The sequence below is a fragment of the Nasonia vitripennis genome, chromosome 4, assembly GCF_009193385.2.
Source record: "Nasonia vitripennis strain AsymCx chromosome 4, Nvit_psr_1.1, whole genome shotgun sequence".
In the NCBI taxonomy this organism is placed as follows: domain Eukaryota; kingdom Metazoa; phylum Arthropoda; class Insecta; order Hymenoptera; family Pteromalidae; genus Nasonia; species Nasonia vitripennis.
The window spans coordinates 4,657,734-4,665,578 of NC_045760.1; the positions used below are offsets into that span (position 1 = coordinate 4,657,734).

The 7,845-nt window shown below is 52.9% G+C and overlaps 1 protein-coding gene across 9 annotated transcripts in view; it reads right to left on the reverse strand.

The window, feature by feature from the left end:
• Positions 1-2,530, reverse strand: part of GluCl (glutamate-gated chloride channel) — a 57,562-nt gene extending 55,032 nt beyond the window's left edge. For 7 of the 9 annotated variants that reach the window (XM_031928435.2, XM_016984793.3, XM_008212937.4 and 4 more), the window contains exon 1: positions 1,618-2,530. The gene's annotated coding sequence lies outside the window, so the exon portion shown is untranslated. The remainder of the gene's footprint in view (positions 1-1,617) is intronic. The other 2 variants (XM_032598812.1, XM_008212939.4) reach the window with 2 other exon arrangements.
• Positions 2,531-7,845: the final 5,315 nt, after the last annotated feature.

Genomic DNA, 7,845 nt, shown 5'->3' on the forward strand with positions numbered 1-7,845 from the left:
AGCGAGAAAAATCGTCCAGCTCATATTATAAGGTACGTACACATAGTGTACGTTCCCTTGTCACACGGCTTCTCACGATAAGAGAGATCTCTAATTACGCCGCGGCTGGAATTGTTGTAGCACGCATGAATAATTGAAGCCACGCTGAACTCATGAAAAATTCAAGCCCCGTCCACCGAAACTTAAGTTTATAATACAATTTCGTTTAATAGCATGCGCAAAAAGTTAGCTCCGCGACCCAGAGTCTTATATAGACGCAAACTTTATACGCACCGTGTTGAGAAAATTTTCATACGTCGTCGCGCGCCGCCGCGGATAATTTGAAAATCTCGTTTGAATTAACGAGATGATAACTTTTTATTAACGGCCCCGAGTCGTATACGAGCGAGGAAATATCTGGTATATAATCTGGTCCTCGTTTACGCGCGCGCGCGCGCGCGCATCTCGTTGTAAAATGCGAAATCTGGCGCAGCCTCCCTTATACGCGGGTATTTTCAGCCGTGGATATAAAAATATAAACAAGAGCTCAGCATAACGCTGCGAGGGATTAATGGAAAAATTTCGGCTATTCGCGGTATTCCAGGGAAGCACAAGTCGAGATGCGAAGAATTCGTCCCGATGAGAGCTCGGCGACATGAAACCCGCCTCCTCCGCGCCTGGATTTTGTAAATTTTCCAAAGAGACATACATATATACATGTAATACCGTCGCAAAGAGCTTCTACCATTCGCCGTTTGTTTTCCCAGCGGCCGCAGCAGCAGCCTCACCCTTCGACTCCCGTATCGCTGGTACTACAGCTACGATCGGCTCTTGCGCTTTATGGCTCCCGCAGAGTCTCCCCCCCCCTCCCCCTCCCTCTCTCTCTCCTGATCACCCTTTTCCGCTGATTTTCGCACTTTCGCCCGGCGCTTTTACGAGTCGAGCCTTATCGCTTGCCGTATGCGCGCAGCGGATTATTTCGTCCCGCTCGCTCGAATTAGCGTCGCAGGAGAGCGATAGCGTCCCCCTCGCGCCGGCGAAAAATATGTCAGTGTTACACGTAGTATACACGAGGGGGAGAGCTCTCTCTCTCTCTTGATTTTTTCCGCAGCAGCGAAATCGCGCCGAGCCAGCGGAAAAGCAGCGAGCTCTGCAACCTTTTTCGCCGGCTTTTGCGGTCGCGTCTCTCTCTCTCTCTCTCTCGTTCTTTTTTGACTCGGCGTCGTTTCAGGCGCGGCAGTGTTTTGGAGAGGAAGAAAGCCGCGAGCGAGCCGGGCTGTTTTGACGCTCTTCGCGGAAAAATGTGTGCTCGGCGTCGGAGGGACAAAAGTCAATAGTCAGTTCGGGGAAAAAGTCGGCGATTCGATTACAGCGTGTCGTGCGTTAGAGGCGCGCGCGCTGCAGCAATCAGCCGCGCGTTTGTCGTCGCGATACGCCGAAGAATGAGCGCGCTGCGAAAAACGCCGCGAGACCCCCACTCCCCCGCGAGCGAGAGAGAGAGAGAGAGAGAGAGAGAGAGGGAACGGTCGATAATCTCCGCGAAGGAGTGCGAGTGAGGCTGTGTACGGCGTGCGGTGTATCTGGACGGGAGGAGTGCGAGTGTGTAAAAGTATAGAGGATGCGAGTGGGCTCTCTCACCTGGAGTTTGGTCAAGTCCTAGGCGATGGCGGCGGCGGCGGCGGGCCAGGGGCGCTCGGAATCTGGCATGGCGGCCGCTGTAGCTGCTGCGGCTACTTTGGCTGCTGATGCTGCGAGTCGCTGCGCCGACGGCTGCACCTACTCCGCCTCCTCCTCCTCCTCCTCCCTCTTCCTCTTCCGCTCTCCCGCTGCCCGTCGTCCTAGTCGCCTTGTGGTCACACGTCGCCGACGACGTCTCGCTGGCCGGTGTGGCGCAGCCTCCTCACGGGCCGCTGCTCACTGCGTGTATGGCTGTCAGTGCAATGTCTGTGTCGCTGCTCTCTCTCTCTCTCTCTCTCTCTCTGTCTTCTCGGCGAGCAATAATTCCGTCTCTGTCCACGCGAAATCAGTAGTACCGCAGCCACTGCAGCTCGTCCCCGACGACGACGGCGGCGCTGGCAGCGTCGTCCGAGTCCTCGTCGCCGAGCCTCCTAGAGCCGCTGCTCCTGCTGCCGCTGCTCGGATACATCACGGCGAGATATCGGCGACGCGAACGCGGCAGCGCGCGCGCAACCCTCTCCCTCTCTATCTCTCTCGAGCGAGTATGTACGTGTACGTGCGGTGTGTCTCTATCTCTCTCTCTCTCTCTCTGTGTCTCTCTGTCTCTCTGCAGTAGCGCGGAGAGGAAGCGTCCTGCGAGCGCGCGTCCTGCCGCGGGAGCGACGTCTCCTGGACTGACGAGAGGCTCCGAGCAGCAGCAGCAGCCGCCGCGGCGGCTCGGGTCCGGAGAGCGGGGGGTGGGGGGAATCGGCGCAGAGAGCGCGCGCGCGCGCGCGCGGAGAGGGAGGATGACGACGATGACGAGGGCGAGAAAGACAGCGCGGCGAGGAGAGGGAAAGGGAGGCAGTGGGCCTCGCTCCATACGCGAGAGAGAGAGAGAGAGAGAGAGTACCTGGTCGGCGCGCGCTGCGCTATTGATCCCGCGGCCCCAGACACACCAGCAGCAGCAGCAGCAGCAGCGGCAGCGTCTGCGTGGGTCGCTTGGCGTTGCCGCGCCGCGTCGCTTTAGCAACGTGACGTCATTGCCCAGCATCACACGGAGAGGGAGGGAGTCATCTCCCTCTCGCTCGGCAGCAGCAGCCGTCCTGTACACACACCGCCGCGCCCTTCGCTCTCTCTCTCTCTCTCTCTCTCTCTCTCTCTCTCTCTCTCTCTCTCTCTCTCTCCCTCGCACATTCAGTCGCGCGCGCACGGGCTCCGCAAGCTGGAGCAGCGCGAGGAGATGATGTGCCAGCCTTCGCCCCTCTACACCCTCTCTCACTCTATTTACTTTGTTACTTACTTCTGTAGGCCGTTCCATGCATGCGCGCCGAGATGAAATGTGGTAAAAATTGCGAGGCTTTCACGAGAGAGAGAGAGAGAGAGAGAGAGAAAGAGAGGAAGGCTGCCTGCCGCAGCAGCATCGCCGGAGCCAAGCCTCGCATATCGGCGAATTTTAAATGCACGTATACGTGCACGCGCGCGCGGGGATAAGATTTGCTTTCGGGAGTAGCTCTCTCTCCGCAGTGTGCGCAGCGCGCGGGGAAAGCTGAGTAAGGTGGCCTGTACAACCGGCGAATACGAGAGCGTATAATAAAACATACGACGCTCTCTATCCTTCTTCTTATGCTATATATTCCCACTGTGTATACCCGATCGTCTCGACGTGATTCTCGGCTAATTTACGCCGCATTACCGGCCTATAGTGCAGCACCGACACGAGGGAGGGGGGGGGGGGGGCTTTCACGGTGCAACGCTCGGTTTAGAGGATTACGCCAACTATAGCGCGCGCTCTGTGTACCGTTGTCGAGTAGGCGCTTGTATGACAAGCGATGGCTCATTTTTATAGACAGTTATACACTGAGCTGCACCGATTGTTTTATCAAAAAACTTCGCGTGCTGCAGTGTATGTGATTTTTAAAACATCCCCGATGTACAATGTGTACTCACCGTTGTCGATAATGACGATTACTCGTCCGTATGTCACAGGGAAGATTTACGCGGTCGCGACGATGACAAAAAAAAAAAGCGCCGAGGGCAGAGATAATATTGAGTTGTAAAGAGTAGAGAGAGAGAGAGAGAGAGAGAGAGAGAGAGAGAGAGAGAGAGACGGTGGCGGGGGGGGGGGCGAATGCGCTTTTGTGATTTCGGTTCGTGACTGAGGCTCGTAAATCACGCTAATACCGTACAATTACAAAACGTTCAACTGGTGTTTCTTATCGCGGCGTCGGAACGGAAAAAGCCTGTTAAGATCAGAAGCGCTTGATACAGCGCGAAAAAATTGTTTACCGACGCACACGCGATCGTGTGTGTCTCTATAACTCGTAATTATTCGGGAATTTGCGTAATTTTTTTTTTTTTTTTTTTTTTTTTTCAATCGATCCTCGGCACATAAACGGAGCGAATACCGATCCGTACGTCTATACAGGTACAACAACACGTTGCAAGGATGGGATCAAAGCTCGAGACTTGATTATATCTTTGGACTAGATAATTATCCGCGCGTTAATACACCAAGTATCCGTACTTGCGTTTTAGTGCACCTTGCCGTACGTATAGTTCGAGTGATTAACTACAATGGAGCTGAGTAACGCGCCTCTATATACGCTCTGTACTAATTGATATCGCGCCGCAAGTCGTCACTGATTATTGTACCGAACCGTCCGCCGACTGATGAATTCACAAACGCTGTACGTGCATATTATACGTTTGATTCACATTATACATATAATCAGTATATGCGGCCGCAGCGCGGATAAATAATGCAACGACTGCAAACAACTGACGTATTATTATACATCGCAGCGCGACAAGTGCCTCGCGTGTATACAATAGCTGCGTATAAACCTGTATATAAATCGAAGCACCGCTGATGCAGCTACTTCGTTTTCATTAACGCGTATATCCGTCAAATATTGGCCGAGATCGTGCAAGCGATGTTTTCTCAAACGCGTTTCATTAAATTTCGCTTCGCGCAACACGACGACCCTTCCAATTAATCCTTCTTCTCTGGCGCGAGTCGCTGCGTTATCACAACAGAAATAATATTCGCTCTTCCCCTTCTGTATTATTCGATACCCCCTCGGAGCTTCGTCGGCGCGTTAACCTTTCTCGAATTCTCCCGTAATTCCCCAAGTGTCCCAGAAGAGTCATTGTTTTGCTGTTTATACAGCTGCGCTGGCCGCTTCGTTGCATTAGCTTACAAATTTTTTATCGTTCGTCGCGCGCGCGCGGTATTTTATCGCCGCGTGAGCGGAGAATTACGCCTCGGGATTCCAAGAAATTCGCCAGCTCTAAGAGGATTCCCCGCGAAGATTCGAGTGTAAGCGCGCTAATGGCCGGGATCTCTTTATCGAATTATGCTCGCGAGCGTAAAAAAAAATGATGCGCAGTGCGGAGAAATTAATTGCTCGAAATCACGACTCTCCCGGAGACAAATACAGCCCTGCTCGAAAGAAACCGCTTGAAATCTAATGCGTATAAATCATACAGCCCCGGCTATAAATAAGCCTTTCGCGCGCGTCGATAGCGTCGAAAAAAGGGGCGCATAACGTATATCTCGTCAACTTTTACATCTGCGGCGCATTTCGGCAAATCGGAGCCAATATTTCAGCGACGCGCGCGTGTTTTTTTTTTTGTTTTTTTTTCTTCCCTCCTCGTCGTCGTCGTCTCTGGAAGGGCGACGCCGTTAAGTTTATACGCTCTCGCGTCGCCGGAATTCCCAAGATCGCAAGGGAGGGAGGCTGATGCGCTCCAGTCGACCCTCGTGCTATACTTACTACGACGTCGTTTCCATGCTCAGTCAGGCTAAAGTAGCTCGAGGGAAGACGACGACGACGACGACGACGACGACGACGACGACGGGGCTCACGCACACGGCTCTCGAGTTGATAATTTCACTCGCTTCTGCTCTGCGCATAGCCTTTGAGGGCTTTGACTGTCAGGGAGAGCGCGCGTTTTTTCCGAATTTTTCGACGATCGGCTTTGAGAATTATCGTCTCCTTTTTCGGCCTGTATTTGCGAAAATAATTTTCCGACTGGAAATTCACCGATAGAGAGACCGCATTAGCGTCGAAAAATCGAATTCGAAAAGCCATCGAGTCGTCGTTGGCCCATCACTATACTGCGATCGAGGAGGGTGAAAAAAAAAATCAACGCGTATAGCCCTCTCTCTCTCTCTCTCTCTCTCTCTCTCAGCTGCCGCATAGCTCGTCGAATTCCTTCGCACCCCAGGGATCGAGGCCCGGCGCGTGTCTGAAAAAAGCAGGAACGTCGCCTTGATTGAGGAGTGATTTAATGTCTTCTTTCTCGCGTCTTCTCTCCTTCCGTGCAGGCGCACGTGCCGCGCCGCGATCCCCCCCTCCTTTATACACGCAGACACGTCGGACAAACACATGTTTATGCGCCTCGCGTTTCGCGGCCGTTTTTCATCCGCGCTCGGCGATTTCCATCTCCCCGACGCAAAAGGGCTAAATACGCACGGAGGGAAACTCTGGTCCAGAGTAAGAGCGAGGGTATAAAAGGAAGGCGCGCGCGACATCGGGCCAGATCGATCCTCGGGCTTTTACACGCTCGGCATCGCTGCCGTAGTCGTGACATAATAATGATTGCCGCTTGCGCGACGGCAGCAGCACTAGCTTTCTCCCTCTCTCTCTCTCTCACTCACACTCTTGCTTGGGCGCGCGAACCTGGGAGAATTTATGGATCGGCTTCGACGAGCTGCTGCCGAGCTCTGCCACACCGGCGGGGCTCCGCTGCGCGCGACGACCCGAGGAACTCCTGTTTCTGCGACGTCGTTATTTATTATATGTGAAGAGAGAGGGCTCAGTGGCGACGCGTTGGATTTCCCTCCTCGCACGCTCTGCAGTGCAGAGGACAAGGCTAAGGACAAGGCTATACACAGCCTCTCTCTTATTCTCGTCTTGAGCGATTAATTCTTCGAGCTGTGCGCACAGACGCGGCTATACGTAGCGAGCAGAGGCGTCGATCCGAGTTAATTGAAACGTCGTGTACACATGCACGATTTCGCGAGAGGAGCTGCCCCGCGGACCGCGTGGGTGGAGGCGCGCGCGCGGAGGCTGGAAGGGTGTGGCTATAAGCTCGCGCTCTCTGCCGCCGACGCCGACGACGCCGCCGCCGCCGCCGCCGCGGGCTCTCTCCTGCTGCTCTCGAGTGCAAAATGAAAAGCCCCCACTATACGTGCCCGCCCGGTAATTTTCGCCCTCTCTCTCTCTCTCTCTCTCTCTCTCTCTCTCTCCCTCTAGCTTGCGCTCGGCGACTCGGGATGTTTTGGTCACGACTGGGTTCGAGCGATTTTTTTTTTCTCATCCCAGCACACTGCATCAGCGAACGCCATTTCGTCAAAGTCGCCTCTTTCGTTTCGAGCGAATTAACCCTTTCACGTGGCTGATCGAGCGTTTTTAATAAAAAAAAAAAAAAAAAAAAAAAAAAAGAAAGAAAGGAAAGTATACGAAAGTACGCTATAGCCGTTATGCGCTTATTCCGCGGGAATATGTAATGTCCGACCATAACGCCGGCCATACCACTGCTTTAATATGAGAGGAGCCGCGCGCGCAGGAAGATTCATTTTATACGGGGCCCCCGCGAGAGCTTCTTTTGTGTAATACCTTCGCTGCGCTGCTGCGGGAAACGAAACTCGGCTCGAAAAATCCCCCGGTCGTATGCGCAAATTCGAAGCATATAGTTCCTCGATGATAAACTCATCGCGTTAAAGGCGTCGTTACGACATGTAGTAGCGCATATATATATATAGCATAATCCGCGGGGAGCGTATGGAAAATTTTTTTCCCCTTCGGCGAAATCCATATATATATATATTTTTTTTTTCGCGCGCCTATATAACCGCATAAATACATTGGCGCCGAAAAAGTAGAGGCAGTTCCTTCGCCGCGCATACAATATCCGCCTATTGGCATTTCGATTTCGCAGATGCGCGTTATGAGGGTTGACGAAATTTTTTACTTTTTTTTTATTTACTCCTCGATAAGAATTTTCAGCTATGCAGAAGCTGCTTCGTGGCGATAAAATTTTAATTACGCCAAATGGCCGGGAGTTACGGCGGCGATAAAAATGTGCAGCGCGGTTCCCGTCGCTCGCTCTGTTCGCAATTGAAAGTAATTATACAGTAATTAGCTTTGGAAAACAATGGGCACTAATCGAGAGTAGAATCGTCGGAAGCCTCGTAAGTAT